Source organism: Salarias fasciatus, chromosome 6 (genome assembly GCF_902148845.1).
Source record: "Salarias fasciatus chromosome 6, fSalaFa1.1, whole genome shotgun sequence".
NCBI lineage: Eukaryota > Metazoa > Chordata > Actinopteri > Blenniiformes > Blenniidae > Salarias > Salarias fasciatus.
The window spans coordinates 16,167,677-16,194,219 of NC_043750.1; the positions used below are offsets into that span (position 1 = coordinate 16,167,677).

A 26,543-nucleotide genomic window follows, 5' to 3' on the forward strand; every position below is an offset into this window, starting at 1 on the left:
GTTTGTGTGGGTTTGCTTTATTAAAATGACTTTGCAGTGAAACCTTAATTTCTTTTTCTAAAAATGAAACTGCATTGTCAAATTCCTTCCCACTCAGTGTGTTTTATAATAGTGAAGCATGTGGAAATAGAAGAATGGGTTTGTGAGCAATAATGTATTTCAATTATTAACTCTGTAATGCAAGAACAGGGATAATTATATTATGTTATCACTAAATATATATGAAACTATGCAAATGGTTTAATTCATTCAAAAATGTTGCATTTCAAACATTTCTGTATTGCTACCGGTATGTCATTTCATCATTTGCTGTAAACTTTGGCTGCAAACTGACATTTATTCATTCATTCATTCATTCATTGGCTTTAGAAAAGGTGTGACTCAGTCACACTATATTCTGGATGTTAGTAGTTTTTGAATCATAATAGATTATTAAAAAGTAGAAGGAGCAGCAGCAACACACTTCAGATGCTCCATGCAAATGACTGTCATAAAGGTAAGCTAAGGTTTATTTATGTTTTCTACTACAGTACTCAACATTCTTCGTGTTTCTGTGTGAAAGGATGGACTCACCTCATGATTGTTGAATAGTTTTCTTCCGCCATGACAGTTTAGCAACCTGTGAGCCATTTTTAAAACGATACTAAAGCTAATGCTAACACAGTTTACATGCAGCTGAAGAAAACCTAAATAACCACAACTATTATTGATTCCACCCTGTAGCAGAGCCAGAGTGGGGGCAAGGGGTCGGTCATGTGATGTGTTCACATTTAATCGGAAATAAATTAATATAATAAAATGTGCAGTGTGTGCGAGAAGGTTTACGAATATGAGTATGGGCTCCAATTTGCCAATTCTTACATTATGACTGTCCATGAATGCATCAGAGCTGTAAGCCAGCGCTGATTGGCTGTGCGGCATGAACAAGTTTTTTCTTTTGCACTTGATCTGAACTCTTTGGAGGGAAGTTAAACAGTATGCTAAACACTATGCTAGCTGCTAGCGGTACTACCCAAAACATCGGAGCCACTGGTGAGTCAGTGAAACCTTCAAAAATATTATCTTTATCAGAATGCCGTGGTCTGAAACACCTGCCCATTTGAATGTGCCTTGTGTACAAGAGACCACCGGGTCTATTTTTTTTTCTAATATACATGAATTCCAAATATAGATAGCTGTGTCTATATCTATCTGAATAGATTGTGTAATTTTAGACCAGCTTCATTTTATATTTAAGCTTTAAGATGGTACAGATGTAGCCCGTGAATTTTTATCTGATCTTTCAGCACCATGGACAGCAGACGATCTGAGAGTGACAGCTGTCAGGCTGCATTTGTATGTGTGTGTGTGTGTGTGTGTGTGTGTGTGTGTGTGTGTGTGTGTGTTCTTGTATTTCTATCCTTGTCGGGGCCAAATGTCCCCACAAGGATAGCAAAACGTGGAACGACGTGCCTTGTGGGGACCTTTTTCCGGTCCTAAGTAGGAGAAACAGTGTTTTCTTGACCATGTTGTTGTTACTGAAAAAAGTAAAAGTGCAAAAACATTTCTTTAGGGTTAGGCTTTGTTGTGGTGTGGGTTAGGGTTAGGGTAAGGGTCAGGGTTAGGGGCTAGACATGAATGGGAGTCAATGGACGGTCCCCACAAGGATAGAAATACAAGACTGTGTGTGTGTGTGTGTATTTGTTCTTCAGAACAAGTTTATGAACTGGTTTGTGATTTTATTCTGCTTTCTGAGGCATATAGGTTTGCTTGGCTCAATAAAAGTGAGCATTAGTGTGTTGTTTGATGGTAACATGAGGTATTGTTTGAATGGTAAAATTACTATCATAAGGGCCCATCAAGAATGCTCCACCCCCTCTGTACTGAGACCCACACTCCTCTGATTCCACCACAGAAACCGATCAATCAATCACAGCTGGAAGTATTTATTGTTAATTAGTTGCTATAAATCCAGTTTTTCCTGATTTGTGTTGCCTCGCACTAGTTTGAGGATCAGAACTAGTAGATTCCTTCATTTTATTTTAATTTTGTTTTATTTAATTTTCAAATTAAAATGAAGCACTTGATAATGCCTTTATTTATTCAAAATATTTGGTTCAGTGTTGAAGTTTTTCCCAAATAATTCCATTTAGAAAACATTTAGATATACATTTCAGATTTACTGCATACTAAATGACTGAAGAATTTTGAGGATGTTTTGTGTGTATGTGATTTAAACTCATGTCATAAAACTACAGTATAATAAATATTTCACGCTTTTTAATCCAGGTCATTATTACCAGTGAACTCAATAAATCATGATTAAAAAATAAAATTATAATAACAGGTTGCTGTAGAGGGTCAGAAATGCCTCTCCCAGGATTTATAAAATCAGGTCCCCTGCCAGAAACCAAGCCTTGCTCATGGTCCTGGCAGTAGGTTCGACTGCACCCTCCTGCCATGACTGTGATGTGAGCCTCAGACCAACAGAGGGGAGCATTTTCCTGGATTTTTCGTGACATTCAATGCAGCTTTTTTTGTGTCAGTGACCTATTTCAAAGCTTTCTTACTACTTCTTTTTAATCAAAGCATGGATCATTAATAATGCATAAACTGAGCTCACATTAGTCTTTTTTTGCTGCAGTTGAAACTGATAAAAACAGTTCCAAACTAAAGCAGCTGCTGAACTCTGAAGAGCAGGCTGTGATGGATCACAAATACAACATTGTTGTAGCTTGTGGACCTTCACAGGAGAGTGAGGAGGGGGCTTTTTACACTGTGTGGAAAAAAGTCATGGTGAGCTTTTTTCAGGGCCAAATGAGCCTCAGTCCTCTGCGGGTGAGAGTACAGCTGGGGAGATTATCCCATCCAACACGCGTCATCAATGTCGCCTCCCGACGGGCCTCCGGTCGCTCTGTATGTTTTTGTGTGTATGTGCGTATTCACTTCAATAATCGCCCCGGCTGGAGACGGCGGGCTGTACGAACGTAAGCCGACCTGGAATTTTCTCAATAAAAGGTCTAATCTGCACGGGACGCTGTACAGTGTTTGGAGTTTCTTTCTTGTTGTTGCTCATTCTTAACTTAATCAATTTGCCCGCACGCTGAACCAATTGACAAAGTTTTGCAGATGGGACTGAAAGCGGCTTCACATTCAGGACTATGAACTTGGGAAAACAGGAGCTTTACAAAAATAAAGGTGGAATCGAGTCAGATCTACTTTTAAACTCACAAATGTTGCATTCAGGGTGAAATGTCAGGTCAGCACCTAATAGGTAAACTGTAGAGCGGAGCAATGAGGTGGTAAGCTTAAAGATTAGAAAAGGGTGAAACATTAGAAAAATCAGCTCGTTTTTATTACAAATACAACAAAATCATGTCTTAGCATTTAAAGTAAGCAACAAAAAAAAAACAAAACTATTTTTTATCAGGCCGAAACCTCCAGGAGAACTAGACTCAGAGGTGGCGACCGTCAGTCTCAACCAGTCGGGTTAGGGGTTTGAAAAAGAAACACAAACAGGACAGAAGACAACAATCAAGGAAATACAGTGTGTTCACATTTCACAGGCTGATGGTGCAGAGAACTGGTTCTACGCCACCTGAGGAGAATGAGAAAGATTAGCTTGCACATACTCCAGCAGAGAGACCTGCAATCAGGACATCTCATGTAGGAACCGGAGAAAAGGAAAAGTACCTTGAACATTTTCCAGAAATCTAAACCCAACAGTTCTTTAACTAATAATGGAGCCTGCTGTTTGGAGTTTTATTTCATGGTTTACATACAATATTTCATTATTCCAGCGGAGACTCAGAGGTCAAAAAGATATACAGTAGGCGTTTGGAATGTGCTCAATGACAGGAACCTGCCTAATAGTTTTAATGAAATGCATTTTGCTGCTTTTATTCAGAGCTCCCGCAAGCTTTGTTGATGCAAATCTGCGGCTGGACAAAAACAACACATACTGTTGGGCAGAGACTGTAGTAACCAGAGTCTGAGAGAGTTTTCAGTACAGCTAATTAAACCTCTCTCTCTCTCTCAATAAGAATTAGTCCTGCATATTGTACACAGACACACACACACAGACATAAGGAAGTGCTTTAACTTTTGTTGCAAGGTGGTGAATGGTGCTTTTGTGTAAAGTACAAGGTCAGAACAACAGAAGAGTCCCTGCTGCTGCCTTACAGCCAGATTTTAACTGATCTTATCATGATATTTAATACACAGAGGAGAAATGAACAATCTGACAGATTAGAAAGAACAGAATTCTAGTAAGGGGTCTAAAATATTTTATTGCAATCATGGAACTTTTATTTCTAGAACTCTAGCTGTAGAAAGCCGTCAGATTTAAGTTGGGCTTTTATGTGTTGGGTTTGCTCGTTCTTGCTGTGTGCTTAGGTTTAATTTCCTCCAACAGTGCAAAAACATGCATTTGAGGCTAATTGGTGATTCCGTAAATGTGACTATCATTGACATTTGGATGACTTTACAATAAGCCTTTGTACTCAACTGCACAGTTTATTATAACATGGATTTTGCCCCCAAACTGTGGTGCTGTGTTGCTGATTTATGAAGTAGTATTTCAAGACAGCACACTCACATTCTTTGGTCCAGTTTTTCATCATTAATCCAGTTCACCACCAGGCACAATGGTAACACAATCCCAGTTTTCCTCCTTCCTCGGTTTTCCTTGCGGTTTGTGTGTGATGCCTCTATCGAGCCCACTTGTAGCAGGTGAATGGCTACACTGCCTCATGTCATTGTGAGCCATTGTTGGGCCTCACAAGAGTATCAGCGGAGTGTTTTCCTGGGAATCTGTGCTCTGCGTGTCTCAGGTCTCTCTGTCTATTGTGCAGCAATGAGGGCAGGGTCTGAGCCGCTTTTTGTGGTGAGAATTTGCTTTTGTTTACACCTTGTGAAAAGGCAGCATGTGCATATCTGCAGGTTTCTGTCTGTGCAAACTGAAAGTTTTTAAAAGTGCCCTGAGTTTATTGTTCAGATGTGTCAGTTTGGGGTTTTAGGGCAGGGTACACCTGTACAGGTTTCCACTCCATCACTGGGCAACAGACTCAACAGCTTTTGGAGATATGTATGGTGCTGCTGGGGTGCATGGTGGTGCAGTGGTTAGCACTGTTGCCTCACAGCTAGCACCCTCGTTTACTTTCAGGTTAGGGACTGTTTCTGTGCAGAGCCTGCACGCTCTCCCTGTGACATGTTTGTTTAGGTAATTGGTTACTTTCCTTACATGTGTGGTTGTTTGTCTGACAGTAGGCCTGGGCGATTATATGATTGTGATTGGTGATCGTGATTAATTTCCAGTCGATCACGGTGATCAGCTGTGAGCACATTTACTCGATCAGACATGGCAGAAATGTGCGTGACACAGTCGACTTTTTCCTGCTCAACTTCCGCCTGCAAGTTGTCTGAGAAGTAAACAGAGATGGAGCTGAACGTGGAGCAGCGAAGCAGATGAAGTCAGCCATGTATTGGCGTTATCCTCTGAAGATGAGACTGCTGCTGACAGGACAGGCTGCTTCACCCGCTCCGCTGCTAGCTCACCGCTGCTAGCACACCGATCCGCAAAGAATGTGGTCTTTTGAGTCCAGGAACTACTTGTGATACAGTTTAACTAACGATCGTTCAGTTCTTCTCTTTTACTGAAAATGACGGTGCATCGCATCATTGAACATATCACCACTTCTTGCCGCTAATGCTCTGTTTCTAACAACATGCAGAGAGCCTGAAGCGGCTGCAGCGCCGGTCTTCTTCTGTGGTGTCTGTGTAAAATAAGGTTGAACATGCAAACAGCACACCTAGTGGCATGAAGTGCAATTGCAGTCATGGCGTCGCCTGTGGCTGTGGTCTGAATGAGGATCTCCCTGGGGTTATTCCAAATGTTTCAGAAACCAGAATATTTATCTTAACACGAATATTGACTGCACGTAAACGTAGCCAGTGCTGTCTTTTCAGGCCACTGCACCATACGAGCAACATTGTAAGAGGAGAAAAATGATTAATTTTGTCTATTTTTTTATATTATTGTAGTTTTGCACCGTTACATTTTAAATCTAATCTGTCCAATCTAGATTATTTAAATTTTGTACATTTGATGCAAGCATTAATGATGGCAGCAGCATATTTAGCATCATAACTTGAAAATAATGTTTACATTCTAAAGCACCTTCATTATCCCCAGGTGGTTTCTTTAGTTTTTTAATCTTTTATAGCAACAAAAATCCTCAGGGCTGTAAACTGTCACACTTTAACTAACGATCGTTCAGTTCTTCTCTTTTACTGAGAAAACGGTGCATCGCAGGATTTTATTGTCTTGGTGCTAGATTTTTTTTCCCCATTTACTGCACTGTTAAGTGAGATTGTTCTTATATTTTTCTATGTTTATATTATTTAATTTGCATTGCTATTTGCTTGGTTTGTTAATAAAATGTTAAACTATTCTATAGATCTAGTTTTCAGTGCAGATGCTTTAAAACTAGTTTAAAAACAATATAGCATACCGTGATTTTAATCGAGATTGAATGATATGAAAAAAAAAATCGTGATCATTTTTTTTGCCATATCGCCCAGCCCTATCTGACAGTGTTTGCCCTGTCCTGGATGTACCCTGCCTGCCTTCTGTCCATTGTCAGAAACTAGGAGTTGGATGCATTTTTATTGTAACTTAACTTTTCAATTTCACTTTCACTATTGTTTTCAAGGAAACATGCATTTTTTTTTTTTTTTTTTTGCCATTTTTAACAATTGTACTAAGAAAGCTGAGGGAAGTCACTGTAATCTACATAAAAACACTTGTTTTTTAAGTTGAATTTGGCACAAATTCAAATGAATCATGTTTATTTTGGAGTGGCGGTTGTGTTTCCCTCCCTGCTTCCAGATGTATTTAGTTGTCTGACAAGCTGTCTGCCAGCGTTTAGTGGATTATCAAACAATTCTTAGACTGATTTCTTCTATAAGCAGTGTTTTCTTCACATACCACCCTGTTTTTTAAAGTCTATGCTGTCATTTATTTCAATCCATTTTCATTTCATGTATTTTTTTTTTTTTTTTTTTATGTGGTTAATGACCCGCCAAGACTGTAGGGTGAAAGTGAGAAGACAAGGTGTAGCAGCGTAACTCAGTGAAGGGCGAGGATCACGTGAAGAAACATTATAAAGGAAGGGTTTGACCTTTATCTTACCACCGTTGTTTTTTTTTTTCTACTTCTTTAGCTGAAAATGGCAGTTGCACTAAATAACAGTCTGAGAGTCGAAGGTCACGGCGAGTCATGAAATATGAACAAAAAGGGGAAATAAAGCCCAAGAGTAAAATTGCAACATAAACGCTCCGTTTTAACGCTGAAATTGTTTTTCATTAGGTGAAAAAAAAAAAAAAAGTCCAACATCTGAGGTGGGATTTGCTGCTCATTTCTTTAATTGAGTAAAGTCAAGGATGCAGTAATTTCCGATTGCATTCTAGTTTTTCTATTTGCCCATAATCATGACAGTTACCCCATTTGATGGCGAGCTGGTAGACAGAGTTGCTCAAGTTTAGTGAATGATGCAAAATATTATTTGCATTGTCATAAATTACTCCTTCATGGCTTCACGGAGCTCTCCCAGGGAATTAGGTATAAACCTTATGACCAAAACCTCAGAGGAGTCACCACAAGACGTAAACCTGTCGTGAGCTTCATGAAGCATCAGATGTTTCATCTTAAGAAAGAAGCTCAGTAGAGTTAAGAAACAAGCTACACTCAGCTCTGACAAATGAGCGCGACGTGGAGGAAAGTGGCACTTCTCTGTACCCGAGGCGTCTGTCACACACTGGGGGTTTTGGCTTAAATACAACTATCAATCAACGGGCAAACCGGTGTTTACCGATGACCACCGATGACTGAAGCAAGTGGACGGATCCAGTGGTTTTCAGCAGCTTCTCGGGTTTTCAGAGGATCAGGGATGAGGCATCTGGCTGCTGCCTCACCGAGCGCTCAGCAGGGAGCTTTAGCTTTGTGGTATTTGATTTGAAAAGCATTTAGTGATAAACAAATGCTATATTTCCCAGAACTGAAGAATAAAATCAATCTTAAACATTTAACTGATTCTGCAAAAAAGGAGCTTGTTGCGTTTGAAGAAGTTGAGAAGTCTCGACTGTCCGAGTCTGTCACCTGATCACAGCCTGAATGAGGATGAATGGCACTCGTTCAAAAACAGGGACACTTTGTTTAAAGGGCTGCACACACAGATACTTCCATACCCAGGAAAACCGGAACTGGGCGGTAGGAAGGTTCCTGCGGTGGCCAGTAGTGACGACTAAAGCCAAACAGTTTTTCATGGTTTTGTATTTGTGATGCTGAAATAGCAGAGATCATCTGTGGTGGACTCCTCAGCTCACCTGCTGCTGGAGCTCGACTCCCCCGCTGCACTGTATGTGCAGAGTTTACGGAGGGCCCGAGATCTGTTAAGTAAGCAAGAAGCCAAATGTATTGAGCAACACATCCAGCGGCCCGGAGTTCAGCCGCTGTGTTGAAACCTAATTTCTCTGTGTGAGCACGACTGACTCAATCTCAGCTTCCTACCCACACACACATGCACACACTCATACGTACACACGCACACACGTGCTTGCATGCACGTGCGCATGCCAAAGTCCTTTATCTGACTGTCAGTTAGTGCATGCGTGTCGTAGCTCTAAGCAGAATTCGAGCTTCCCGTCATTTCTGTCCTCGTTCTGTTATTCGGCAGATTGTGGAGTGTTTCTCTCTCTCTCTCTCTTTTTCCCTCCTCTCATCCACTCGTCTCCATGGCAACCGGCTGTCACAAAGACGTTGCTCGCACGACGCACCTGAGAGCAGGAAGAAGGAAGTGCGCGGTCCCGCCCACACCAAACTCTTCAAGGAATTCAGGTAGGCAAATACACACACATATACACACAGAGCAAAACACACACAAATCCATTTTACACAATGTTGGATGAGGGGTGAAAAGCTGGAGCTCTGGAGTGTTGAAACAGGTGAACAAGATCAAACAAGCGCAACCTTTGCCGTGAAGAAGAGAATATTAAGAGTGCGTGGGGAGGAGAAGAAGTTCTCTGTCAAACAGGAGAGTTGGAGCTACCAGTCCAGCCAGATCTATCGTCACTCTTTTACTTTCAGTTCAGCTTTGCAGCCAGAGAACCTCCTGAAAAAAAAAGTGGGGAACTGTTTATTCTGCACTCGAGAGTTTCAGATTGTCGGCTTGTCGGTCAGATGTGCGCCGTCTTCACGCTGACAGCTGAACGGGAGAAGTCAGAGACGGCGTGTGAGTTGTTATTACGGGAGGTTGTCATTATCTGCAGCCCGTACGTCACAGGAGCGAACATTATAGCAGAAAGACAGCGTGTCATGGTGACCTCAGGGGGTGCAGATGTTTGTGAATGAGCGGAGGCCGGTTCTCTGCGTGGTCGCCGTCACAGATGTGGATCGGCGGTCATGTGGCGGGAGTGATGTGAGGTTTTGGGCAAGGTGTGCGGGGAAACTCCTTCAGAGGAATGCTGCTCTGGCTGCTGCGATTCAGGTCGGACTGTTTGCACCCACACACACACACGCACGCACGCACACTCATACACACACACTGGGATTGGACAGGACCACAAGAGGATAGCATTTCCCATCCGGAATGATAGGCGGGAGGGAAGGAGGAGGGAGGAGGGAGGGAGGAGGGAGGAGGTGTGCTGGGGGTTTGGGCAATCAGATTCTGGTTTGGTGAGTTTTCGGAGCAGGCAGTGTGTACACCATACACAGATCGACAGGGAAGGAGAAAGACACAAGCAACGAGGGAGACACAGAGGCATTAAATGAAAAGTGACAGAGGAGAGGAGCTGGGAGGAGACGGACGGCCACTCTTCTGCGGCAGCAGCAGCAGCAGCACCTCCACTCAGCAGCCTTGACCCGAGCCCCGCGTCAGCGATGGTGTGAAAACCATAGATCTGTGGTCCTGTTAGGATGAAAGGAGTCTTCTTCTTGTGTGTGTTTCCTGGGATGGTTAGTGTGTTGGTGTAAGTGTTCAGAACTTTTTCTTTCTTTCATTTTCCTCCCTCATCTCTCCCCCTTCTCAGCTCTGAGGAATGTGGGGCTTATGTCAGTGAGAGTCAGGTACAGACTCACTAATTACCACTGCCCTTCCTCCCTCCATCCCTCCCTCCCTCCCTCCCTCTCTCTCCCTCCCTCTTTCCCTTCTCTGTAGCTCTTTCCTTCAACTCCGTCACCTCCTGCTCTCTCTTCTCTCCTCTCCTCCACTTGGAGACCTTGCGTGCTCCCCCCCTCTCCTGTCTCCTGCTGTTACGTCTACAAAGTGCTGTCGTGACTGGAGCAGAGGAGAGACAAACAGAGAGGATCTGAGTCAGGATCCAAAAAAACACCAAAAGGAGAAGAGAAACTCTGACTTGTCCTCCTCTCGAGTGTATCTGTGTGTGTGTGTGTGTGTGTGTGGATGCAGTGTGTCTGTTAGAGGTCTCTTCTGATTGTGCCTTTCGGGGGGACCTGTCATTGAAGACAGGAGGCGCCCAGACAGTGAGCAAGAGGCCAGAGAGAACCTGACGGACAACTCAGAGGAGGAGAGACCGCCGAGGATGATGAGAAAGTGACAGGCTGGATCGGTGCTTTTGAATGGTGGCGAGAGAACCTGCAGCGACACCGTGACGACGCGTCCCAACATCCTACAGGTGTGACTTACCTTCACTCCGTCTCTTCCTTCAATCTTTACATCTGATAGCTGCACTGAGCGGTGGTGGGACATGTCGTGTTTTGTCACCTGGAGTCTTAAGAGCTCTCTCTCACACACACACACACACACACACACACACACACACACACACACACACACACACACCACACACACACAGTGGGTATCTGGAAGGACATTTCTTCAGCTGGTCCAGTGTTCACACTGACCCAGCTGACTGCTCTAACCTTCACTGCAAGGTTACGGGATGAGGACTGGATGTTTATTTGTGTGGCGATGTGTGTGTCTGCGTGTGTGTGTGTGAGTGTGTGTGTGTGTGTGTGTGTGTGTGTGTGTGTGTGTGTGTGTGTGTGTGTCAGAAACTGGTCGAGCAGGGCGCCAGTTAGCCTTGGGTGTCCTGTTGTTATACAAACGAGATTTAGATGTGTGACTGTGTGTACATGGTTCATGTGTGTTTGAATGTGTGTGCTGTGCCGCTCACATCCAGCGGATGTAATGTTATTACAACAAAGTTCTTTTTCTTGAGATGAAATACTTTATTACTTGAGAGGGATGGTTTGTTTTTTTAAAAAAACATGCAATCCACTGTTAAACATTTTTTCCCTCGAAAGCTCTAATTAAAGAAATTAGAAGTTTGACGTTTGGAGACAAGAAATGATTCGAATATCACAAGACAATTAAAAGAATTTTAAGTTAAGATAAAACTGATAGTTTCAGCAACTGACTTTCTGCTTCTCGACAGTCAGATGTAGAGATAGAAGGCAGACGGGCAGCACCTGCTGAACATTTCTGTCTGAACAAATCTTTGTGTCCGTCTCCCTCTGATCACATGAAGATGTCACATTGTAGGAGCCTCCTCTTTCTTTAGTGACAATGAGTAAGCCCCTGTCATTACAAAATCACCGAATGTTAGGTAAATACACAGTTTATGGTTAAGTGCAGAGTGTAGGTTAATGTTAGGGTGAGACTCAGGGTTAGGCAGGTGGTGGTTATGGTTATGGTTGAGGGTAAGTCTTCAGAAATGTAATGGTTTCAATGCAATGATGCCATGTGTTTGTGTGAGTGTGTGTGTGTGTGTGTGTGTGTGTGTGTGTGTGTGTGTGTGTGTGTGTATTCCATTCAATTATGGGACAGGCTTTCTTGTGCTGGTGTATAAGGTGTGTGAGAGGTGTGTGAGCGCTGAAGTGAAGGCGGCCTGATGATGTGACGACACGTGAAGTGTTCACACTCCCTCAAGCGAAGCCAAAACTGCAAATAGACACCGCTTCAATAATGGCTGCTTTAAAAAGTAGCTGGCTTTATGTCGCTCTGTCAGAAAATATCTGTGGCTCCTTTTTTGTTTTTTGGTGATTGCGTAAGTGAGTTCAGGAGGTGAATGATATTTATCTCAATACTCACTGTGTCACATTCCACCGCTGCAAAAAAAGGGGCAAACAAGCCACGAAAGATGTGACTTTATGTCTAGACTTTTTCCCTGGCGTGACCTTAGTGGTATTGTGTTCGGGCCGCTCTGGTTTCAGGAAGACGGGACAATTTCTTCAACAAAATAAAAGAATGAGAACAAAAATGTAAGATTTCGTAAAAGCAGGTTGGGCAGTGAGTGGGAAATGATCGTTTAGAACTAATGTCAAGCTTAAGGAAGAGAAACAGCTTAAACTGCACGATTGACACACCACACACACACACACACACACACACACACACACACACACACACACACACACACCACACACAGACAGAGTTGATATGTGGTCACATGACTGTCACATGATCATCCCATGCCCCTGATGGGGAAGCACACATTCAGTGTTCAGTGTGTGCCTGTGTGTGTGTATGTGAGACAAAGCCATAAGCCCTAATCCACAAACAGAAACCTAAATCTGCAGTGAGCGAGAGAGAGGGAGCGAGAGAGAGAGAGAGAGAGAGAGAGAGAGAGAGAGAGAGAGAGAGAGAGAGAGAGAGAGAGAACCTGTTAGCACTATTGTGTTGTTTATGAAACACCTGTAACTAGATCTGATCAGGCTGGCTCTCCTCTCCTCTCCTCTCCTCTCTCTCTTTCGTTCTTTCTGTTTGTCACAAATACACACATACCTGGAGAGCACAATGGCTACATTCTTCCCCTTTATCGGCCCCCCACCTGCCTCAGCGACTCCCCTCCATTTGGGCCGAGCAGTGACAGAATGAAGGGAGACTGAAGCAGAGAGGGAGAGAGAAACAGATGAGAAAGAGAAAGAGAAAGAGAAAGAGAAGTTCGAGGTAGAGCAGAAAGAAAAATGTTTTCACAACCAAACGTTGTCGGCATTTAAAGCTTCGTTCTCTTCATAGTGATGACATATTGAGATGAAATATGAATGCAAAGGAACAGGCCATAAGGTCGACGCAGATTTCTGCCTGAGAAGAGGAGAAAGTGGGTTTTTTTTAACAGTTTATCTAAAATTGGTTTCCTTTTTTTCCTCCTCAATGTTCCTAAGAACATAAACAAATCATCATTAAGTAACCAAATTATACGAAACAAGTTTTAATCTGTCCACAGAAAAACGCCTTTTCAAAAGATTTATTTAAACAGATAATTGCAAAAAAGCTGTTTAAAATGCATATTATTTTACATATTAGTTAAGTTAATGTGGAGTTATTCTAATAGTCAGTAAGTGTCAGTTTAAAAGAGCTCCAGCTGTGTTGCGTGGAGGTAAAAAAAATCCCTTATTTGTTAAATCTATTAAGAGCTGGAACAACATGTGTTTCAACGTTCCTCCTCTTTCAGCTCGATTAGATCTACACAGGTCCTCCAAAAGCCTCATGTCCTCTGGAAAGCTCAGTGAAAGAAATGCATAGACACTTTCAGGTCACACCGGAATTGATTAGGAATGAATGACAATAGATTATTGATTTAAAATACACATTTAACATTTTGTTGCCCCATCCGAACCTCTCCTGCAGCTACAGCAGCATCTATCAAACCGGTTTGCTGATTTGTTCAAAAGTGTTGCAGAAAAACTTGTAAAACATTTTGCTAAATGAACGCACTTTACAGTGTAAAGTTCAGGACACGTGCGTGTGAGTGTGTGTGTTGTCGGCAGTGTTGTGGGCGGGGCTTAAACAGGGTTGGATCGTTCCCTTTTGCAGGTTCTTAATAGCATCCTGTGATACATCTGAATGTGAAAATGTCATCATCGAATACCTTGCAGAGGTGTATGCTCCTGCCCCTTTGTGCTCTGTCATGCTTTGGGCAGCCAGTAGAAAGCTGAATGCGACAGCTGGAGCAAGACTGAAAACACTTGCTGAGTAGTAAATCTATTTTGTGACAGCTTGCCTGACAAATAGCTTTTGCTAAAATGAGGTTACCATGTGCAAGCCCAATAAAGTAATAATTTTTCCCCAATTTTATAAGATTTGAAAAGGAGCCACTCTTTAAAAGCAACAGATAAAAAGGGAAAACAAATCCAGTGACATTTGTGAGTTATGATCCACAGCATAAGGAAGCTTTCCACATGCTGGTATTTCAATGCTTTGGTCACAAACAAAAGATTCACCACAGTCTAATCAGGGAGGAGGCAGAAATATCAGAGAGAGATTACAAAAACTGGATTAACTGTCGGGACAAGATCGATTTCACAACACATTTCCATATTCTCCGTTCTTGTAATTAAGAGTTTTCTCTCCGAGATCAGAAATTGTGCAACGGTCTTCCTTCTGGGAACGGTGCAGGACTGTGGAGTGTGTAAACAGGTGACTGCTCACTGCGAAGGCTGCATCAACACTCCCTCCCTGTTCCTCAGTCCCCTGCCTTCCGCTGTTCAACCTTTGACCCCTGCATAACCTCTCCACCCCCCCCAGCGTGGTGACACCACTGAACCCTCCATCCTCTCCTCCTGCTCGCCTCCCTCCTCCCCTCCTCCGTCCTCCAACCTGCTCGCGCTCTAATGCCGTTATTATGCTTCATTTCACTGCCTGTTGCTCAACCCAGTAGACAGAGTTGCACTGAGGAGCAGACACACAAAAGATTGATATTCATATTGTTTTATTGGGGGCCGTCATAGATCTCTATTAGATTAATTTTGCTTGACTTCTAATAAAATGGTTGCTGGTGTCCCTGTATATTCATGCACAAGAAAACTCAATTTCCTTCTATAGCTATTTTTGAACCGTTGATCAATATTTGTGCGCCTGCTGCAAGAGGATGAATGTAATTTTTAATGCAGCTAAAGTCACGTCAGTGCCTAGTGAGTGCTGTGGATCATGCATGCAAATTCAAGGCAAATGTTTGGCCTAAACTTTGCAGCAGTCATGTGACATAAACAAAGTGAACGGTTCGCTGCGGTTCAAAGTCAAAAGTTTCAAAAATCACCTGTTTTGGCGCATTTTAAACGAGCTGCGAGGTGTCTTCATTTGGCTCCCTTGTGTGTCGTGGTTCCTGCTTCAACCAACCAACGGTGACATCATCATCAGTCACATGACATTCGGCCGACCAATCAGAAGCCTCCGTATAGACTCCCTGTCATTCTCTTCTGTATGCTCGACTGAGCCCAAACCTGCAAATCTATCATTTAGTGTGATGCGCGCGCGCACACACACACACACACACACACACACACACACACACACACACACACACACACACACACACACACACAGGCGCGCACAGTCTTGTATTTCTATCCTTGTGGGGACCGTCCATTGACTCCCATTCATGTCTAGCCCCTAACCCTGACCCTTACCCTAACCCTAACCCACACCACAACAAAGCCTAACCCTAAAGAAATGTTTTTGCACTTTTACTTTTTTCAGTAACAACAACATGGTCAAGAAAACACTGTTTCTCCTACTTAGGACCGGAAAAAGGTCCCCACAAGGCACGTCGTTCCACGTTTTGCTATCCTTGTGGGGACATTTGGCCCCGACAAGGATAGAAATACAAGAACGCGCGTACGTGCACGCACATACACAAACATAGAGCATCCTGTTGCCTGCGCTCAAACAGACCCCTGTATGCATACCTGTTGCCACACACAATGGACTGCTTGTCTGGACTACAGGTCAAGAGACAAGGTGTGTGTGCATGTGTGTGTGTGTGTGTGTGTGTGTGTGTGTGTGTGCGCGCGCGCATACACATTGTGCACAGTAATTTATTTCAGGCAGGGATCACAGGCAGACGTGGATGGTGTTGAGGGGTGTGAGGAAAAGAGTCGGTGTGACGGACAGAAGCGATCACCTCGGGATAAGGACAGAATCCAAACACACACATATGGAAACACCGTCATGCTCCACTGACTTTAGATTACATCACACTGGCTTACATGGATCCTAAAATCTAATGTTATCCTCACTGTAATCCAAATCAAGTATTTTGTAAAATTGTGTGTCAATTTAAATTAATGCTTACTTGCTTCATCAGCAAAGACACACACACACACACACACACACACACACACACACACACACACACACACACACACACACACACACATACACACACACACATTACCCCACACCCCCCACCCGGCTGTGCCAGAATGGAATGTTCCATGAATTGAGTTGGACTGTGAAGCCATTCACAAAACAGACACATCGTAGCCACACACACACTCACACACACTCACACAGAACCTCATACACACTGCCTTGCTCATCTTTTTTCCATCTGTCATTCACCTATCCTCTGCCACTCTTATATCCCACACTCCTCTCCGTCTACTCTTTCTTTTTAATGGTAGAGAACGGGTGAACTGGTTTTATTACACACTGCTTCTAATTTCCTTTTTTTTTCTCCTCCTGTGTTTAGCAGGTTAGCTATTGTGTGTATTCAGAGTTCTACATTGAGCTGACCAACCCTGAATTCCACCAGCTTTTCTTTCCTCCCTTATCTGCCCGTTTTACTTTCCCCTCTCATTTTACGCGTGCGTTTGTTCATGCATGTGCGTGTGGTTCTAGGTGTGTTACAAAAAAAAAAGCCTGTTTCTGACAGCAAAGGAAAAAATAGTAGAGCGTGCCGATCACGATCATCTTTTATAACGATATTAATATGTGTTACATGCAGGGTAATGAACTATTTGAATATATCTGAATGGCGAACAGGAATGTCTGCCAGCAAGACTGACCAGTTGTCTTCTTTTAATGCCAAGATGATATCGTACCGCTGCAAAAAAAAAAAACCTTTTCTATGCTGAAAAAAGTGACAGCAGTGACACGATTTTACACAGAAAAACAGCATTTACAAACATGAAGTGCAATATAGTTAATTCCCGGTAAGTGTCTCGTCTCGTCATCCTGGCCGTGACTCCTCAACCCGTTGAGCTGTCTCTGTGGTTACTGCACCACCACCGCTGGTTTAACGGCGAACAGCTGCATCAGGCTGACTGAGCCTTGAGTGTCATTTTCCATTTAACACACTCCATTAACTGCCCATCTTTTTTATATGTATTTGAATTGCGTGAATTTTATGAGATGTGCGATAAATACGGCGCTCACAGTGTGTCCGGCGCTTTTTTGCACATCAAAGCTAATGGCTACGAAAACGCCTGCCGCCTGCCTGCCACGCGTTTTGCTCCGACCTGTTTTAGATTGCCCACATGTTGATTCAGCTGTGGATGTTTGCTGCAGAAAAACACGAAATTGACAGGATCTCCTCTATTCTGCTCTCTTGTTTCCCCCACACTCCGCTTGCACTCCGTCACATGACGGTCTGTGTTGGGAGGGAGGACAGTCATCCGCACGCTGACGTTACAGCAGCGGCTGGTTATTGACCAGATAAGCAGCGGTCACCGCGGTGTGGCGAGCAGTCATGAGGACGGCTCCCTTCACTGGCGTCTTCACATTTTTTAGCTCTCTCAGCGCTGGTGTTCATATTTCTCCCCCCCTTCCTCTCTTCCTTTCTTTGTTTCCTTGACCTTGGCTGTGATTGTAGTGCCCACACACACACACACACACACACACACACATGCACACACACATACACCACACACACGCTGCTGCTGCTGCTCTGCCACTGGTTCGCGACAAACCACATGATTGTAGCATCAGCTGACTAAATTCTGGGTAAAAGGGGAAACTTAGAGGACGTGTGTGTGTGTGTGTGTGTGTGTGTGTGTGTGTCTGTGCATGTGTGCGTGTGTGCGTGTGTGTGTGTGTGTGTGTGTATATACCTAATCCTGTTTACACACAAAGCAGGCTTCCTTAATAAGTTCTTATAATTTTAGTTAATGTCTTGTGTTAGATTTAGACCAAAGTTCAGGTTAGGTTGACGTGAGTGTGTGCGAGCGTGAGTGTGTGTGTGTATGCGCGCTCGCGTGCGTTGAGAAGAGCTGTCTCTTTGTGCTGAGTCATTCTGTTAATCAGAAGCGGGGCACTGAGATTGGCTGACAGAGGCTGCAGGATGTGAGGTGAGCCCTTGAATGAGGAAGTGTTACAACTGAACAGAGCCACGTTTCCCCGTCGTCTCTCCGTCCGAGAAGTTTTAAGCAGAACAGCACTTTTTTTTCAGCACTATCCAGAGTTCATGTGACACCCTGTGAAGTTTGTTCCTTCTCATGGGAAGGTGACGAACAGTTCAGCTGAGCATCCAGCTCGCACCTGTTTTTTCAGTCTTGACTTGGCTAATAAAATCTACTTCACCTTTGATTGTTTCCTTTGGATATATTATAATGTTAGAATGTATTTTAACCTTATTTCACCCTTCTATTAAGTGATGCTTGTTGTGCTTTTTTTGCACCTGATTTCAACTTACCTGAAGCTCACCAATGTTCTTGCTCAATAGAAATCCCCCCCAAAAAAAGTTAATTCACACATTGGGAAATGAGGACATATAGAAGCAATATTTGAATTCCAGTTTTGCAGATAAAAGTTTTGTTGTTAGATTAAAACATTTGGTTTTAGTTTTGTAATATAATTCCAGAGAAAGCTCAGGGAAAAAAAAAATCTTCCGATAAGTAACAGTTCAGCACTTTCTGACCCACTTCTATATTTCTTTAATGTTCCGACGAGAAGGGTTTCTGACTCTTGGAGATGAGATCCGCTGCCGACTGGATGTATTTTCATGACAAACAGCCACGTTGTTCTGTTGGTCCTCCGTCAGCCGTCTCCATGCATCTCAGGAACGTTACTGTAATGTTTATGTTTCCATTAACGGCAATACGGAGTGCGAAGTTTACATATGATACAGTGAGATTTCCTCCTGCCTGTGAATTCCTGCAGAGCTTCTGCTCCTTGATTCTCATACGTCGAGTCTGTCGGTGCATGTGTGTGTTTGCATGAATACAAGTAGTCGAGGTTAAAGGCCTGTTTTGCAGTAAACTTTAGTGTTTATGAGGCTACAGGTCCAGTCCTGTAAACATGAATTATTGACTGAATGTCTGAACTCTTACTACTGACTCGTTGTATCCATTTTAAAAGAAAAGCCTTTTGTTTTTATGCACAGTTCAGCTTTACACTGTGGTCCTGATGAGGATCTGCCGGTTTGTAGAGCTTCACAGAGCTGTAAGACACCGATACCTCCTACACGGACCTCAAGGTACATTGATACACATTTTCAGGCATGTTGAGTTTGATTCAATGTTGCATCTTTTTCACTGGTGATAAGAGAGCCGACATAACCAGAGCGGACTCCTCTGCAGGTTTTATTTTATCGCTCCATCCATTTCAGTGAAATTTCTAATGCTGTCTGTGTGCAGCCTCTTATGGTTAATGTCAGAGCTGCAGGGCTACTCCCTGCTGGTCTGATAGCTGGTTTTCTTGTGCATCATTTTAAAGAAATACTTTTTATTAGTTATTTTCTGTATTGTGATCTTCTATATGAGATTTTTCTCTATCATTTTCTTTCCTTTTTTGTAGATTTCTTCCCTCCTGCTCCATCTGGTCATATTGTTTAATTGGATTCTTTTTGCTTTCAAGTTTGACTTCTAAAACATCTTATTAAGAAAGCCCTGCTTTGAGAAACCAAAATTGATGGTAAAGAATATCTTTAGCCCATTACAGTGTGTTGCTGCTCCTTTTTTTTTTTTTCTTGTCTGGAGCATTCAACAGTCAAACATGATGTGTAACGACTAATTGTCTGAAAGGTTGCACAGCACATCGCATTCTATGGGCTTTTTGTGCTCGGATTTTGGAAGTGTTGCAGTGTGGCGACCATAAAGTCATCGTGGCGTTTGAATCATGGTCCGGCCCACCTTTTAAAATAACTTTATGGCTGCGTATGGCTTTCATTCCAACTGTTTACACCCTGCTGAAGAGAGAATGGGTTTGTAAACTTTGAACGGGCTATCTGCGTGTATTATGCGTGTGCCAAAAAAAGAGGTGAAAATCAGTGATTGTATGTCCTTTATTAACAGAGACGTTGGTTAATGTGTCACTTGTACGGCGGCCATAGCGCATGCACAAGCAAAGACACAGACTTGCACTGGAGTAAAGCTTTACGGGGTTTTTTTGAGGTTAGACTCCTAAATATTGTCTCCACCAATCGTGGCTGACCTTCAGTTGGAATTGGGGAGCGGGGTCTCATGTCAAACAGTTTACCAACAAGAAAAAAGTTCATTTGCACACAAAATGGTAAAAGACATAGATATCTATTTGCTATATGATTTGATATTTGACCAAGGCGTGGAAATCCTGTATGAACTCAGTTGCTCACAGCTTGATCTCCTTTAATTAGTGTCATACCAGCTATCTCAGTTTGACCTATAGGGTCTTTGTTGATCTAATTATGTCGACCTCTCTCACCTGAACCAACAGATCCTGAAACATTTGTTAATTTTCATGGTTTTCTGTAGTTTGAACTGCATATGCAATGAGTATTGCTGGTCTTGCTGAATATTTAGCTGTAAAGACATGTCTTGATTTGCCTTTTTTGGTTCATATTTTCTTTAAATGTCAACCCATTTAATTCATTCATTCAATTTCATTTGGCATTTTTTATTTTTTTTTCTTCTTTTTTTTAACTGCACATTAAATGTTTCCTATCAGCCTATTAGAGTAAATAACAGCCTGGATACTTTGTGTTTGGATGGCATCTGCTCTCTATGTGTTTTTATGAGCAGCTGAAAGTGTGGAAGACTTGAATTGAGAAGATCATAACCCTGACATTCACTCATCACTGTTCACAGATTGGATTATTTTTCTCAGCTGATGTAATTATTCTAATCCAGAGATCGAAACTGTTTTCAAATCAGCCTGAGCTCATGAATTTTCAGTCTTCAGTATTCATCATATCCTCTGAACCTTTATCCCACACCTCTCCTTTTGTTGGATTTCTTATCTGCGATTGAGAGCAACTGAAGAAAGGACAAAAAAAAAAAAGAAAAAAAAGGTGGTGTTGGTGGGGGCTACCTGTACGGAGTAGCCCCACCTCTCCCCTTCTCGCCATTGAGAATAAGTAAACACTAAACCACCTTTGCGTATCTCTGTACTCCAACACCCGGGCACAAACAGGGAGGGAGACAGTCTTACTGTTGCAGGCTGTCAGCGCCACCGGAGCGTGAATGGAAAGACAGGGAGAGACTCTGAGACAAGTGTGAGTGAGAAAAGTGACTCCCAAAAGAAAAAAAAAAAAAAAAAAACACACTCTGACTGCATCTCCTCGGCTTGTCAAGCGATCTCTGCACTCCTGAGTTTCCTGAGCTTGGGGCTACAGGTAAAGTGTTGATCTACCTGGGTCTGTCTGTCTCTAGAGTTTTTGAACTAAAACATCTTGTTGAAGACTGTTTTCCAACTTTGGTGTGATTCATCCTGTCCTGCTGCGTTAATTTGGATTAACTAAGAAATGTGATCTGTGAAATTCAGCAACGTGAAGATGTCAGTTGTGTTTGTGAACAGCATTGAGATCTCTGAGAGAAGGCAAGTTTCTCCACTGCTATTTTCATCAGACCCTGTGGTCCTCAGATGGAGATGTCTTTTTCCGACTACTTTCCCCTCATGGCTGCTTTTTTCATTTTGTCATCCTTTTTTCCCTATTCACATTGAAGAAATATCTCACTTTGGTTTTAGTGAAGAGATACGTCTCTTCATCAGAGGCAAACTGATGGGTGAGGAGGGAACAAAGATACTCGAACTGATCATTGATTGGAATGGAGATCAAGGCATCCTCACAATGAAACCAGTGGAACCAGTGGAGTGGCATGGCTGACTCCGTGTGTGTGTGTGTGTGTGTGTGTGTGTGTGTGTGTGTGTGTGTGTGTGTGTGTGTGTGTGTGTGTGTGTGTTCAGGGTGGGGGATAAAAATGCTTCAGTGACTACATAGAGAGAAGCTGGTATGATCATCTGTAGACTTCCGGGTACTTTGCCATATAATATCTGGACTTTTACCCCGGTGAGGTGAGCTGTTTGTTTTTGTGTGTGTGTGTGTGTGTCTGTGTGTGTGCATGCGTGCCTGCCTGTATTCACCGGTACTTCATTCAGTCATTTTTTTTTCTTTCATGTAAGTGTGAACAATGGATGACAAAATAAGCTTTTCCTATGAATTCGTGAAGCCATTTCTTTACTGTTAGGAGGCAGTGAACACCACACCAGCACGGACAGACTCATTACGTTGACGACACTGCTGTATCCGTTGCGCTTTTATGTGATTGTGCCATTACCAGACTGGCTCATTTCACTGTGTTTGTCGACAGGGTGCGCCCAAGTATGTACGAAGGTGAACTGAAAAAGTGAGCTGGTGTTGTAAGTGTGTGGGTGATCAGCAAACATCTGGCTCTTTTGTAGTTTAGCGTGTCAGTCGTCACTGAATCTCCGGCTCCTTTACGCTCGTGGACCCGTGGGCACACAGTCTGACCGAGGGCCACTCAAGTCTTTATCACGAGTGCGCCACATTGCCAGCGTCATTAGTAAATCGTTTGAAACAATGTCTGCTGTGGCCTTGAGCGGGCTAGCTGATTAGCCGGAGGAATGTGTTTGTCTAAGGACGCAAAGCCCCTTTCAGCTAGCGCTGAAGCTAAAGCAGCTCTTCTGATTAGCAGCGACTATATTTCTGGATGGGGTGACTACTATGACTGGACTGTCTGGTGCTGAGCTTACAAAAAAAAAAAAAAGTAGTGCATGTAAAGCTTCTCTTAATGCTGATAATGTCTTGGGGAAGAAAAAAACCCCCAAACATCTTTGCTGTATTGCTTTCACTGGTCGTGTTTGAAAGAGGTTGCGGTGTTTTGTGTGACATTTGAGACAAATGTGAAGGTCCGCCATGCAGGGGGGCTCTCAGAGCAAATGAAGTGGAATCATCCCTGCGTGGCGAGGTTCGTGCGGGCTGGAGCTGGTCACTTACACACTCCGACTGACCTGGAATTTTTTCAAGCTGGCTTCACTTTGAAGGGCTTCCTAGCACCGAGGGAGGCCTGAACATTTGGTCCCCCTCCTCTCTCTTCTTGTTAGCCTCTCCTGCTCCTCTCCATCTGATCTTTGCCTCCTTGTACCCCACCACCACACACACATACACACACACACTCACACTCTCCCCACTCTTCCTAATTTCCCCCTCTCCTAGTAATGCTCCTCCTTTCCTCTATTCCCTCGCCATTAATCCTGCCCCCTTTCTGCCGCTTGTCTTTGAGCTTGGATGAACCAGAGGAATGAGGTGACAGGTACACAGATGGGAGGAAGAAAAAGAACACAAGAAACGTTTGATTAGCTTCTCTTGTAGAACATAAAGCTGAAAAAATATACAGAATTTCCTTCGGCCAGCATGGGAGGAAAATCATCTGTTGAAGTTCAGCGTGCTCAGCAGCCAGCGCGCTGATAGCTGAGCTGCATGAACTGTTACATGAGGACATCATGTGTCCTGAGAGGTCAGCCTCAGCGCTCACTTCTCTTTCAACACATTCGCTGTGTGCGATATCGTAAATCGCACTGACACTGTGTGCGAGTGCAGCAGACATCTTGGAAGAAACCAAGACTCCAAGTGACAAACAGATTCCTGCAGTACCATAGTTATTATTTAGACTTGGGTGCACAGACTTGCATCAGTATTTTTCAGTTTTTTTCTCTTAAGTGTTTTTTTTCAAGCATTAAATGTATTGACATTTAAAGAAAACCTTCTTTGGTTGCACATTTTAGGCAGCTTAGAATGAATTTAATGCTTAATAAAAGTCTCAAATACTTTTGGTAGTTGTAGAGAAAAAGTACTTCCCTGTTATGTTCCAGTATATTTTTAACAAACACACTTTTACTCGTAACTTAATACACCAAGCGGAGTACTGTTATCCAGACCTTTTACAGTCCCTGTCAGTGATGACTGCACGGATCCCATGCTGGTGTTTCAACAATCAAAATATCGTGCTGGGTTTTCTTTCAGACGGTTTAGTTGTGAGAGTTACGTGAAACAGTTACACAGTTGGAGATGGTCAAAACTCACACCAAATGTTTCCAAAGCAGTTTCGCAGCCTTCACTGGGAGGAACCTCTTCCAGGAAAGCGCAGTGTGGTGCACTCCTCCAGCTCGTATCACTCTGTAGAAACAAGCCGCAGGACCACTGGTCTTGTGACACGCTACTCATTTACTTACATAGGCGCCTTGTAAGAATCACTTATGCAAGACACTGATTACCAGCTTAATTGCTGCGGTTATTCGTGTTTATTCGGTGTTTTTGCCGGAGCAGCAGATTCCTCTGCGTGTTTGTGACCCTGGCCTTAATAGAGAGACAGCTCATCAGAGATACTCAACGGAGTCTGACACACTATCTGCTCCCTCCTCCACCGATGTTTGTGACTCACTTGTTTGTGACGTTGTGCTAAATTTAAAGAGCAGCCTCTTCAGTCACAATAAAACACATCCACCCATTTTGTCTTGTAATGGTTCAGATGGTGAGCGTAATGGTGTTGATTTTCTGATCAAAATCTAATTAAAGAACAATTCAGTGTTATACAAACATGTTATTTTTACTCGTAACATTCACTCAAACCTACATACAGAAATGTTTCTAGCCTTGATGGATTTCAAGACCCGCTTCACCTCAATGCTTCACTCACTGAATTTAACCCTGTGAGCACCGTGTGAAGACAGAGGTCGTCTCACCTGAAGAAGAAAAAAAAAGCCCCAACAATAATTTGTCACACATGCCCAATGATTAAGAGGAAGAGGGACCGTCAGAGGGACTGTCTGTGTTTTTGTGTTATCTTTTACTGTGTAGTTTAACATTAAATAGTTGAGCCGCTGCGACGATGGTCTTCCTGCGCAGTCACTAGAACACCTGAGGCCCCCCGAGGCCCCCGCCTGGCCACTGATTGGCTCCCACTAATGACTGACAGTTAATCTTTGATTTCCACGGAGCCTCTTTTTTGCCCCAGATGAGCACATGACTGCACAGCTTTAACTCTAAAAAAAAACACATTTACCTTCAAGCCAAACCATGAACATACACATTTACTGAAGCATGAATCTGGTTTTAACAAGCAGCCGTATCGGTCGCTTTAACTCTCAGCCGAGGTCAGGTGTTTCCCATCGCTGACTGAGTTTGGTTTTTTTCAAGAATGAAGGAAAAACTGACTTATTTTACTAGGAAACGTTAATTTAGTGGCACTGTGGTACTGATGTCAACAGCAAAATAGAGGTTAAAAGTTGAATCATATAATTCAGCCACACAGTAGAAGTGAAGCTGGTGTAACATTATTCATCCATTCATCTTCTTTACCATTTAATCCAACTTCGAATCATAGGAACCCGAGTATCCCAGGCAGTTTACCAGTCCAACACGCTGCATTTATTTAAAGACAGATGTCGTGGAATTGCAGTCACATCAGACGACTCGCACTTTATTTTTACAGGCATGCCATCAACTATTGAGCACATTTTTGAATTTTTTAATTATTGACTCAGAGCGGCAGGTGTAATGATTTTTCGTTGGCGAATCACAAATCAAAACTACCTGATGACATGAGGCGAATCAAATACCGCTGTACAATCGTTTATGTTCACTTAAAGACAACTCTTCCGCACTTAAACGCAATGTTTTACTCATTACAAAGTTTATTTGCAGATTACCAAACCTGTTCTTTATGAGGGCATGACTTTTTTTTTCCCATTACCCCATTTACCTTTCTCATCACATATTTTTTTTTATGCATACACACCTTTAGAGACACACCTTCAGAGTCAACCACTCCCTCCAATGTTGTTGTAATGAATGTGGCGCTATTATTGGCATTTCAATCATAAAATGATCAAAGGTCCTGTGTGTTGCTCCAGCTATTATTTGCGATTTAATCTGTTCATCTCCGTCCATCCATCTTTTTTTCTCGGACTCTATGCTAAACAGACTTTGCTCGAGCGTGTTTACTCAGTCGCTAAGGAGCGGGGCTGCTTTCAGTCGCAGGTGAAACTCTCCGCGATTCACCGTGACTGGCTTTATTCCCTCTCGCTCACTTACCCTCACTCTGTCTTGTCTTGCTCTTTTTTTTTTTAGCGGCGTTTTTTTTGTGACAGGAACTCTCTAAAAACAAGGGACCTTCTCTCATCTGGCTGTTTTTCTCCCCCTCTCTTGTGTCTCTATCTGCTCTCTTGACTGCCCAGGAAGGTGTGTGTTGTTTGCTTAAGTTAAGCTGTGCTAGGAACATGTTCACCGTTGTTATGTACAAAAACACACACGGATGCTCAAACACACACACACACACACACACACACACACACACACACACACACACACACACACTCACGCACAAACGTACATGTGGTTACGGTCTTGTGCTGACATAACATAAATCACTTTACTGGTAAGTCCCAGTCAGAATTTCCAAATGTCCTTCTTCTCTAACACAAACATGAGGAAGTATTCAAACCCCAACAGTTCCAACGCTTCCTGTCCTCTCTGCCCCTTTTCTGCCACTCTAAGCAGAAACATTTCACACCCATTAAAACTCCATTTCCCATCATACCTCTCTCTGT

General features: G+C 43.0%; 1 protein-coding gene across 11 annotated transcripts in view; it reads left to right on the forward strand.

The window, feature by feature from the left end:
* Positions 1 to 7,349: 7,349 nt before the first annotated feature.
* rbm47 (RNA binding motif protein 47) overlaps positions 7,350 to 26,543 on the forward strand; it is a 30,912-nt gene continuing 11,718 nt past the window's right edge. For 4 of the 11 annotated variants that reach the window (XM_030093601.1, XM_030093610.1, XM_030093611.1 and 1 more), the window contains exons 1-2: positions 9,718 to 9,919; positions 10,502 to 10,671. The gene's annotated coding sequence lies outside the window, so the exon portion shown is untranslated. Of the gene's footprint in view, positions 8,876 to 8,967; positions 8,983 to 9,717; positions 10,006 to 10,501; positions 10,672 to 26,543 lie in introns of those variants that run through there. The other 7 variants (XM_030093605.1, XM_030093607.1, XM_030093609.1 and 4 more) reach the window with 7 other exon arrangements.